Raw genomic sequence first — 13,027 nt, forward strand, 5'->3', positions numbered from 1 at the left:
TAGGATCTAAATTGAGCATGCACATTTCAATTATACACCCATTAGCCATCATCTAGTTAGGATCACTCAGCTAATTCAGGTGCATTTCAATCACGTATGAATGAAATACATACTTGATTTTAATTGAAAACATGATCGATTGAGGCACAAACATTATAAGCATGAATCAAATAAATATTATTTAATCAAAGCAATCATCCTAGCTTAAATAAAATTAAGCTAACATTGTTGTAGACAAGAACAAAGAACACATAGCAAATATTTTCAAATTAAATTAAAGAAAAGAAAAATTAAACCCAAATCAAAGTGGTTGTCACCCAAGACTCTAACTGACAAGGCTCTTTCAATTCTTTACTTTGCTTCTTTGCTGATGGCTATCCAAGGTGGCCAACCAAGGGCTCTTTAAGAGGATTTGATTGCTAAAATCTCTATGAAGAGATGATGTTAGGTGTTAGAAATGGAAAATGCTAAGAGATTTGAGAGAGAAGAGAGAATGATGATGAATAAGGGATGCTGAATAAGGGAATGAAGGGGCCTTAATTATAAGTGAAGAGAGGTGGGTAGTTTGCTAAAAATAGATGGATTTAGTCTCTTCAAACTTCTTCCATGAGTGGCCGGCCACAATTAGTGAATTTGAGCTAATTTTTGCTTGATTTTTAAGCAGTTTAAATGCCATAATAACTCAGGACTGAGACTCAGTCAAATGTAAATCTTCGGGCAAATCTCTAATTTCTTCAACAATGCAAGGACCTTGTGTAATTAAACCAAAAAATGGTTTAAATGGATAGCCATGTGTAGCCGAATTTGGGTTGACTTGGTGTTCAATTTGGACAGTTTTTGTAATCCAACAAAGCTATCAGACTTGACCAAAATAATTCAATAAGTTAAAGGACCAAAGAATAAAATTTATTCAATTTAAATAATTAATTACAACTCAAATTATAAATGAAATATTTAAAATGATTTATTAAATATAATTTTGTATTTTATTATTTAATGTAATCATGAATGGCCCATTTTATGTCTTAAAAATATAATATGTACAAATAAATATAAAATAAGCCATTTCATGCATGAAAACTATATAATAAAGCATAAAATCACATTTTAATAATTTCTATGTCCTAATTTCATATTTTCAAATATTTAATTAATTTATTAAACAATTACTTAGTTTTAACAATGAATTTAAGTAAAAAGGTGATAAATTACATAGAAAAAACCCTATATATTTTTCAGTTTACACTTACAGTTTTGAAGAATTAGAGATCTATTCATTAGGTATGTTGATTCTGATTTTGCTGGAGACCTTGATAAAAGAAGATTTCTCACAGGGGTATGTCTTTACAATTGGGGGTTGCAAAATCAGTTGGAAAGCCACTTTGCAAACTACAGTTGCTTTCTCTATTACTGAAGTTGAGTACATGGCGATTACTAAGGCTTGTAAAGAAACTATTTGGTTAAAGGGACTCTTCGGTGAACTAAGTAAAGACCTTTAGATCAGTACTGTGTTTTGTGATAGTTAGAGTGTCATATTCTTACGAAAGATCAATATTTCATGAGAGAACAAAGCACATTGATGTTCGGTGTCATTTTATGCGTGATATTATTGCTCGTGGGGATATTCTTGTGAGCAAAGTTAGTACTCATAATAATCTTGCAAATATGATGACTAAATCACTTCCTATAACCAAGTTTGAGCATTGCTTGGACTTGGTTGGTGTTCATTGTTGAAGAACACCTCTTAAGGGGTTTCATGGAAGAGGTGGAGACTTGTTCATTGAGAGTTCATGGTGAAGAACTTGTTCGTTGATAATTCGTGTCAAGGTGGAGATTGTTAGAGTTGAGTGACTTGAATCCTTATTTAAATAAAATACAGTGGTAAGATAAAATAAAAGTAAAATCCATATAAAACTATGTTCCTTTTATTTTAAATTGATTAGAATAAGGTTTTTCAACCTTACTATACTTCATCTATTTGACATTGATCAGAATAAAGTTTTTTCAACCTATAAATAGATGTAGTCTAAACTCATCTTGTATCATTTGAATTCGACATTAGTGAATTTTCTTCTCCTCTACTTGTGGTTTTTTCTCAACAGGGTTTCCATGTAAAATCTGTGTTCTTATTATTGTTTCTTTTTGCCTGACATTATCGACAATAGTTTTTACACTGCAAATTTTGCAAACTCAAGAATTTCAATTGCTGACATTAATTCATTCAGTAAAGTAAATTGCAACACTTTCTGTAACACCCCGAACCCGAGACCATCGCCGGTGTCGGACACGAGGGGTTAACAAGCCAAGTTCACTTGTTTTGCCCACCCATTTGACATTTCAGTCAGGCTGGAAAACTGCGTCACTGTCGCCTTAAAAACCATATCTCGAGTTTCAAAACTCGGAAACTGGTTTTGTAAATTTTCCCTGAATTTAGACTCATATATCCATCCATGGATTTATTTCTAGAATTTTTGGTTGGGCCAAATGGTACAGTTTATTAGTTAAAGTCGCCCATGTTACAGGGATCGACTGCTCTGACCTTCGCGCGTTACAACTTGAATATCTCACTGTACAGGACTTTAATTCTGGTGCCGTTTGTTTCTAATGAAACTATACTCAAAATGGAATCTGTACATATAAGGCATGACTCCTAATTATTTCTGGATAATTTATAGCAAATTTTTAAAGTTGCGACAGGGAACCCAGAAACCGTTCTGGCCCTGTCTCACAATAGCTTTAATATCTCTTAACATGTAACTCCTATGACCATTTCTTTTCTTCCATATGAAAATAGACTCATCAAGGTTCATTTACATAGCTTATTCACTATTTAATTCCATTCCTACGAATTTTGGTGATTTTTCACATTCACGTCACTGCAGCTGGCAGCATCTGTTTTTAAGGTAGGTCTTACCTATTTGGTAGTCTCCATGAACCAACTAGTCTTGCCATACATAGGTTCATATATGATCATTTTAACCATGCCAATGGCTGATCATGTGACCAACATTCCCATTTCCAAGCCATAGCCACATCATGACACCAAATATATATACATACAAACCACAATTAGTCTAAGTCGATACTTCACTTTTACGAGCCATTCTCGCATGGCCGTACATATATATACATCACAACATATTTAACCAACAAGGGTAGTCCTATACATGCCATTTCAAGTTCAACCAAGAATTTATACCAAAATGGAGGCTTGATAGTGTGGATGACTTGACTTCAACGATCCCGAATCCGATTGCTATCGAGCGAAATCTAGAAAAGCGAGAGCCAAAGCAACGGAGTAAGCATTTTTATGCTTAGTAAGTCTCAAGGAATATAATCAACTCTAATTACAGCAATACATTCACATAGCCAAATGCATCATTTCATTAATACACATTCTTACTTCACACTTCATCATTATATACTTTTACAAAGTATCAATCAATTCAATAACTGAAATTCATTAGTCGATTGAGCGAATGTTGCTCAAACATGTCGACTTTCCAATGCACATATAACGTACCTTATCCTTTGGGCTTTTCGAGTGTACGTACTAATTGAATTCATTACAGCAACCAACACTCACCTCCAGCCCAAGATTCTTCGGAATATAACCGGATATAACCACGTGCACAAATGCCTTCTGGTCTTAGCCCGGATAGAATAACTCGCACGAATGCCTTGGTCTTAGCCGGATATAGCCACTAGCACAATTGCCTTGGTCTTAACCCGGATATAATTTCCAGCATAATTGTCTTGGGCTTAGCCGGATATCATTCAATTTCTCATGTACACATACATCAATAATCATTGGACATACATATTTCATTTTCGTTACTAAGGCTCAAACGCACATATATTCACAAGCATATTCGCCGGGACTTAGCCGGGTATCATTCAATTTCTCACACACATAAATCAATAATCATACACATGCATACTTCATCTCACATAATTCAAGTAAGGTCACTTCTTGAGGACTTACCTCGGATGTTGTCGAACGGCTTTTACGGCTATTCGATCACTTTTTCCTTCCCTTGTCCAATTGTGGCCCTCTTAGCTCTTGAGCTAATTCAAACAAATTCAATTTATTAAAACCTCATTGTGCTAGCTTATGGCGAATATGACAAGGAGTTTAAATGGTCATATGGCCACTCTTTAGCTTGAATACACAATGGTCATGCACATTTTATACTACATCAAGCAATTCAATACAATTTATTTGAGCATCAAGGAAAAGCTAAGGCCTTCAATAGGCTACCCAAGGCGAATATTCATGTACATGTTGAGGCCAATTATGCACTTAACACCTCACAAAAACAGCATGCATTTTACTAGTTAATGCTTTGCACATTGTGGCTCAAAACTTATAATATAGCATCAAGCACTTATATGTGTGCTAGGAAGAATTGTGCTTGCAATTTCACAAGCATTCTTCAACATCTTCTTCTTTAAACCAATATATTCATCACTTACTTCATAGCCAAAACATCATGTGCAAACATATATATACATATATGAGCATGGCGAATTTCAAGGTGTCCATAGCCATCCAAAATACAAATTTTAACTAACATGCAAGAAGCATGAACCATGCTCATGAATGCATCATGGCGAATATGACAATCATGCTCCTTTCAACTTCAATCATGGTTAAACACAAAAGAAAACTCAAAATCTTACTCAAGAGTAGACAATCCATCATTGCATGCATCATCATCAAGCTTCACACTTAGCATGCAATGGCTTTATCACCATAACAACTTTGGCCAAATACCATTTTCATGGCATAACAAAGATTTGAGCCATGGCTAACATGCACATCAAGTTAGCAACCAAAACATGCATGAAACTCCTAACACAACCTCATACATACCTTAATCTTGATGCCAATTTAGCCAAATCACCTTCTAGATCTCTTCTAAACCAAGCATGAAGCAAAAATCCTCTTTCTTCCCTTATGATTTTCGGCCAAAAGGATGAGAAAGGATGAACACAACAAAATTTTTTCTTCCTCTTTCTCAACTCACGGCAAGGGGGGATTACCACACTCACACACATTTTTTTCATTTTTTATCACCCATACACCTTTGTTTATTATTTCACCCTAATGCACCAACAAAACATGTTTCATGACAAGTTTAGCCCATCCTCCCTTGTCATGGCCGGCCACCACCTATAAAAGGGGGAATTTGACATGCAAGTCCATTATTTTGCATGCATGCTTTAATTAGTCATCACACATTTCCCCTTCATACTTTCAAAGTTCACTACTAGGTCCTTTCTAGTGAAATTCACCTTTATAACACTAAACCAATCATCAAAAAATGTCATACATGAATACACACATATTATAGGCATCGAAATAAATTTTAAATTATTTTTATGCCTCGGTTTTGTGGTCCCGAGACCACCTTCCGACTAGGGTCAATTTTGGCTGTCACAACTCTCCCCACTTAAGAAATTTTCGTCCCGAAAATCTTACGGTAAATAGGCTTGGATATCGCTCTTTCATAGAGTTCTCAATCTCCCAAGTAGCTTATTCTATCCGTGCTTGAGCCATAACACTTCCACTAGCGGAACCCGCTTGTTTCGCAACTCTTTCACTCTCGTGATAGGATACGAATCGGTTCTTCCTCATAACTCATATTAGCTTGAATTTCAATTTCGATGGACTAATCACGTGCGATGGATCGGATCTATAGCGTCGAAGCATCAAACGTGAAAGACATCGTGAACCTTTTGAGTTCGGGGAAAAATCAAACGATATGCCACCGGACCGACTCGCTCGATATCTCATATGGCCCAATGAACCTCGGGCTCAACTTGCCTTTACTACGAACTCGAGTATCTTTTTCCAAGGCGATACCTTGAGAAACACTTTATCACCCACGATACTCGATATCCTTACGCTTCAGATCCGCGTCGACTTACGGCGATCGGAGGCTATTTTCGACTTTCACGGATTACTTTCACTTTCTGCTCAGCATCCCTAATCAAATCCACCAAAATCTTGCTTTCACCGAGCTCGGTCCAAAACAATGGTGTACGGCATTTACGATCGCATAAGGCCTCGTAGGTTCCATCTTAATACTTGATTGAAAATTTGTTGTTGTAAGCGAATTCAATCAACGGCAAATACCGTTCCCATGAACCACTAAACTCGAGGACGCAACATCTTAACATATCCTCAAGTATCTGAATTATCCGCCGGATTGACGATCGGTTTGGGGTGAAAGGCGGTCTTGAAATGCAACTTGGTACCCAAAGCTTCTTGCAACTTTTTCCAAAATCGCGAGGTAAATCTCGGATCTCTATCCGACACGATGGAAATAGGCACCCGTGTAATCTCACAACTGAGAAACGTACAATTCAGCTAATTTGTCCATTGAAAAATCCGTGCGACGAGGACAAAATGGGTGACTTAGTCAATCGATCTACCACGACCCAAACCGCATCCTTCTTACTTGCGACAATGGCGATCGGATACAAAGTCTATTGTGACTCGATCCCATTTCCACTCGGGTATCGTGATTGGTCAAGTAATCTCAAGGCACCGATGTTCCGCTTTCACTTGTTGACATATTAAACATCTCAAACAAAGTCGGAGATGTCTCGCTTCATACCATGCCACCAAAACCGACGTTTCAAATCATTGTACATCTTCGTATTTCCGGTGGATTGCCATTCGGCTACAATGGGCTTCATTCGAATTATCGAAATGAGTTCAATTCTTTGTAACACACGACGACTTTTGAACCTCAAACAATCGTCATCGTCGATTTGAAACTCCGAGTCCTTGTTCGAACACACGCAGCCCGTTTTGCAACCAACTCGTCGTCGACTTTCTCGAGCTTCTTGAATTTGGTGTGTCAATAATGGTTTGGCTTTCAATTCAGCCACTAACACACCGTCGGATCGGACAGATAAGTGCACATTCATCGCTCAGTAAAGTGAATAACGATTTACGACTCAAGGCATCCGAACTACATTCACCTTTCCGGGTGATAGTCAATGATCACTCATAATCCTTTAACACTCGAGCCAACGTCTTTGTCGCAGATTTAAGTCTCTTTGGGTCATCAAATATTTGAGACTTTTGTGATCCGAGTATACATGGCACCTTTCACCAAATAAGTAATGTCGCCAAATCTTTAAGGCGAATACGATATGCCAATTCGAGATCATGGGTCGGATAATTTTTCTCGTGTGGCTTTAATTTCCTCGACGACAGGCCATAACTCGACCTTCTTGCATCAATACGCAACCTAACCCAAGGAGGAGGCGTCACTATAGATGACAAACTCTTTGCCGATTCGGGTTGCACTAAAATTGGGGCTTCATCAAATAAGTTTTCATTGATCGAAACTTTTTGGCATTTCTCGTCCATTCGAACTTAACATCCTTTTGGAGTAGCCGTCATCGGTAGTGGCTATCGTTGAGAAGCCTTTTACAAATCGTCGGTAATAACCGACAAGCCCCAAAAAGCTCGAACCTCGGTAATATTTCTCGAGGCTTCCAATTAAGTATGGCTGAAATTTTATTCGGTCGACTCGAATACCCGATGCGAGATACCACATGACCCAAGAAGCTAACCTCTCTTAACCGTAACTCACACTTCTTGAACTTAGCATATAATTGCTTATCCCTTAAAATTTGCAGCACTAACCGCGGTGTTCAAAGATGTTCGGTCTCATTTCTTGAATAGACCAAGATGTCATCAATGAACACGACTACGAATCGATCCAAATATGGTCTAAAGATCCGATTCATTAAATCCATAAATATCGCAGGGGCATTAGTGAGCCCAAACGGCATCACTAGGAACTCATAGTGACCATATCTTGTTCAAGGCGTCTTGGGTACGTCCAATCTCGGATTCGCAATTGATAATAGCCCGATCTCAAATCTATTTTCGAGAACACCGAGGCTCCCTTGAGTTGATCGAACAAGTCATCGATACGTGGTAACGGATATTTGTTCTTTATCGTCGCTTTATTAAGCTGACGATAGTCGATGCACAGCCGCATGGTTCCATCCTTCTTTTTCACAAACAACACTGGCGCACCCTAAGGCGAGAAACTCTAAGCGAGCAAAACCTCTATCCACCAATTCTTGCAATCGAGCTTTCAACTCCTTTAATTTCATTGGTGCCATACGATACGGAGCTATCAAAATTGGAGTGGTACCAGGTACCAATTCGATGCCAAATTCTATTTCCCGAACTAGTGGTAAACCCGACAATTCTTCGGGGAAAACATCCGGGTATTCACAAACCACGGGCACAGATTCGGGTTTTTTTCGATTCCTTGTCATCGAGCACGACGCAAGGTACGCCGCACCCTTTTCTTACATATTTCGGGCCAACATCGATATTACGGTGGCAACCCTTTAAGTCCGTAGACTCAACCCGAATTATCTTGTTATTCGCGCTCCTCAAATCGATAGTCTTGCTCTTGCAATTTACAACCGCATCGTGCATGGTCAACCAATCCAAACCAAGAATAACGTCGAACTCATCGAACGGAAAAAGCATCAAGTCCACCGGAAAACAAGAACCTCGGAACACTAGGGACTTTTCTTGCACACTTTGTTGACAAGCACGTAATGACCCAAGGGGTTTGACACCCGGATTACAAACTTAGTAGACTCAATAGGCAAAGTCTTACTGGATGCTAAGGTTTCACATATATATGAATGAGTAGAACCGGGGTCAATCAAAGCAATCACATTTGTATTGAAAAGAGTGAAAGTACCGAATGACATCCGAGAGGCAGCATCCTCGCGTGCGCAGATGGCATAAGTCCTAGCAGAGCACGAGCCTCGTGTCCGATGGTAGCATCTCTAGGTCTCTCTCGTCCGCCATCGACATTGCCCATATTTCTAGGTGGCCTACCTCGGCGTTGGTAGCACCGGGTTTCCACTCTGACTCACATTCTGTTCAAGCATCCTCGGGCAATCCTTCATAAAGTGGTCGGCCGATCCACACTTATAGCAGGAGCGATCACGAAACCAACAGCTCCCCGAATGCCATTTGCCACAATGTGGACACTCCGCCCTCTCTACGATCATTTCCACCATCGGGCGATCAAGTGACTCGTGTGGTCACAGGGGTCGATCGCGTCCTCGTCTAGAAAAGCCCAAACGCCTCTAGACCGGCTCACATCATCTCGAAATCTCTTCGATGCTTGTTGAAGAGACTTTCCGAGGACCTTTTCAAATTCTCCAGTTCCCACATCAACTTTTTGATTCTCCTTTCTAAGCTCTTGACTTTACAAGCTCGCTCAACAAGTACTACGAACTCTCGTATCTCGAGAATGCCAACGAACATCCTTATATCATCATTCAGCCCATCCTCAAGCGCTTACACATAATGGCTTCGGACGAAATGCATTCTCGCATGCGTCGGCTAAGCCTCACAAATTTTCGTTCAGAGTCGATGAATCGACATCGAACCTTGCTTAAGATCAAGGAATTCCTCCGCTTTTGGTCGATGAATCTCGATCGATATACTTTTTTGAACTCGGTTTGAAAGAATTCCCAAGTCACTTGCTCTCTAGCACCACGTAAGTCGAGTACTCCACCAATAGTAGGCGGACTCGCGTAGCAAGGAGATGGTACACTTTAAGCACTCATCGGTGTACAGGATAGCTCATCAAGCACCCAGATAGTGTTATCTAACCAAAATTCAGCTCGCTTCGGCATCATCATCATCCGTAGCCTTAAATTCAAGTGGCCCCATGTTTTGAATCCTATCGATCGGGGCTTACTTGACCTTATTTGGTCATCACGGAGGTATTGTAGGTCTTGGGGTTGCATTTGTCGAGAATGGAGGTTGTGGAACAGCCGTGTTAGTTCGAATGTATTGATTAAACCATTCGCTCATCACACTATAAAAGGCTTGCCTAGCCTCGTCATTAGGATTGCTGGCCATAGGTTGAGAGTCCGCCGGCGCTGTCCCTTCTTGCGCGGAGCAAAGCGCCACACTCTCCACATCATCAGCTATCGCTTCGGTTGGGATCGGATCCATTGCTATAAACAAACACAAAGTCAAATTGTCGAAATCACCACACTATCGATTCATCATTTAATGGCATGTATAGCTAGACCCCAAACACATCACGGTAGTCCTAGAATCGACTAAACCGTGGCTCGATACCAATAAAATTGTAACACCCGAACCCGAGACCATCGCCGTGTCGGACACGAGGGGTTAACAAGCCAAGTTCACTTGTTTTGCCCACCCATTTGACATTTCCAGTCAGGCTGGAAAACTGCGCCACTGTCGCTTTAAAACTATATCTCGAGTTTCAAAACTCGGAAACTGGTTTCATAAATTTTCCCTGAATTTAGACTCATATATCCATCCATGGATTTATTTCTAGAATTTTTGGTTGGGCCAAATGGTACAGTTTATTAGTTAAAGTCGCCCATGTTACAGGGATCGACTGCTCTGACCTTCGCGCGTTACAACTTGAATATCTCACTGTACAGGACTTTAATTCTGGTGCCGTTTGTTTCTAATGAAACTATACTCAAAATGGAATCTTTACATATAAGGCATGACTCCTAATTATTTCTGGATAATTTATAGCAAATTTTTAAAGTTGCGACAGGGAACCCAGAAACCGTTCTGGCCCTGTCTCACAATAGCTTTAATATCTCTTAACATGTAACTCCTATGACCATTTCTTTTCTTCCATATGAAAATAGACTCATCAAGGTTCATTTACATAGCTTATTCACTATTTAATTCCATTCCTACGAATTTTGGTGATTTTTCACATTCACGTCACTGCAGCTGGCAGCATCTGTTTTAAGGTAGGTCTTACCTATTTGGTAGTCTCCATGAACCAACTAGTCTTGCCATACATAGGTTCATATATGATCATTTTAACCATGCCAATGGCTGATCATGTGACCAACATTCCCATTTCCAAGCCATAGCCACATCATGACACCAAATATATATACATACAAACCACAATTAGTCTAAGTCGATACTTCACTTTTACGAGCCATTCTCGCATGGCCGTACATATATATACATCACAACATATTTAACCAACAAGGGGTAGTCCTATACATGCCATTTCAAGTTCAACCAAGAATTTATACCAAAATGGAGGCTTGATAGTGTGGATGACTTCGACTTCAACGATCCCGAATCCGATTGCTATCGAGCGAAATCTAGAAAACTGAGAGCCAAAGCAACGGAGTAAGCATTTTATGCTTAGTAAGTCTCAAGGAATATAATCAACTCTAATTACAGCAATACATTCACATAGCCAAATGCATCATTTCATTAATACACATTCTTACTTCACACTTCATCATTATATACTTTTACAAAGTATCAATCAATTCAATAACTGAAATTCATTAGTCGATTGAGCGAATGTTGCTCAAACATGTCGACTTTCCAATGCACATATAACGTACCTTATCCTTTGGGCTTTTCGAGTGTATGCGTACTAATTGAATTCATTACAGCAACCAACACTCACCTCCAGCCCAAGATTCTTCGAATATAACCGGATATAACCACGCGCACAAATGCCTTCGGTCTTAGCCGGATAGAATAACTCGCACGAATGCCTTTGGTCTTAGCCCGGATATAGCCACTAGCACAATTGCCTTCGGTCTTAACCCGGATATAATTTCAGCATAATTGTCTTGGGCTTAGCCCGGATATCATTCAATTTCTCATGTACACATACATCAATAATCATTGGACATACATATTTCATTTTCGTTACTAAGGCTCAAACGCACATATATTCACAAGCATATTCGCCTTCGGACTTAGCCGGGTATCATTCAATTTCTCATACACACATAAATCAATAATCATACACATGCATACTTCATCTCACATAATTCAAGTAAGGTCACTTCTTGAGGACTTACCTCGGATGTTGTCGAACGGCTTTTACGGCTATTCGATCACTTTTTCCTTCCCCTTGTCCAATTGTGGCCCTCTTAGCTCTTGAGCTAATTCAAACAAATTCAATTTATTAAAACCTCATTGTGCTAGCTTATGGCCGAATATGACAAGGAGTTTAAATGGTCATATGGCCACTCTTTAGCTTGAATACACAATGGTCATGCACATTTTATACTACATCAAGCAATTCAATACAATTTATTTGAGCATCAAGGAAAAGCTAAGGCCTTCAATAGGCTACCCAAGGCCGAATATTCATGTACATGTTGAGGCCAATTATGCACTTAACACCTCACAAAAACAGCATGCATTTTACTAGTTAATGCTTTGCACATTGTGGCTCAAAACTTATAATATAGCATCAAGCACTTATATGTGTGCTAGGCCGAATTGTGCTTGCAATTTCACAAGCATTCTTCAACATCTTCTTCTTTAAACCAATATATTCATCACTTACTTCATAGCCAAAACATCATGTGCAAACATATATATACATATATGAGCATGGCCAATTTCAAGGTGTCCATAGCCATCCAAAATACAAATTTTAACTAACATGCAAGAAGCATGAACCATGCTCATGAATGCATCATGGCGAATATGACAATCATGCTCCTTTCAACTTCAATCATGGTTAAACACAAAAGAAAACTCAAAATCTTACTCAAGAGTAGACAATCCATCATTGCATGCATCATCATCAAGCTTCACACTTAGCATGCAATGGCTTTATCACCATAACAACTTTGGCCAAATACCATTTTCATGGCATAACAAAGATTTGAGCCATGGCTAACATGCACATCAAGTTAGCAACCAAAACATGCATGAAACTCCTAACACAACCTCATACATACCTTAATCTTGATGCCAATTTAGCCAAATCACCTTCTAGATCTCTTCTAAACCAAGCATGAAGCAAAAATCCTCTTTCTTCCCTTATGATTTTCGGCCAAAAGGATGAGAAAGGATGAACACAACAAAATTTTTTCTTCCCTCTTTCTCAACTCACGGCAAGGGGGGATTACCACACTCACACACATTTTTTTCATTTTTTATCACCCATACACCTTTGTTTAT

This window comes from Gossypium arboreum, chromosome 3, assembly GCF_025698485.1.
Source record: "Gossypium arboreum isolate Shixiya-1 chromosome 3, ASM2569848v2, whole genome shotgun sequence".
Lineage (NCBI taxonomy): Eukaryota > Viridiplantae > Streptophyta > Magnoliopsida > Malvales > Malvaceae > Gossypium > Gossypium arboreum.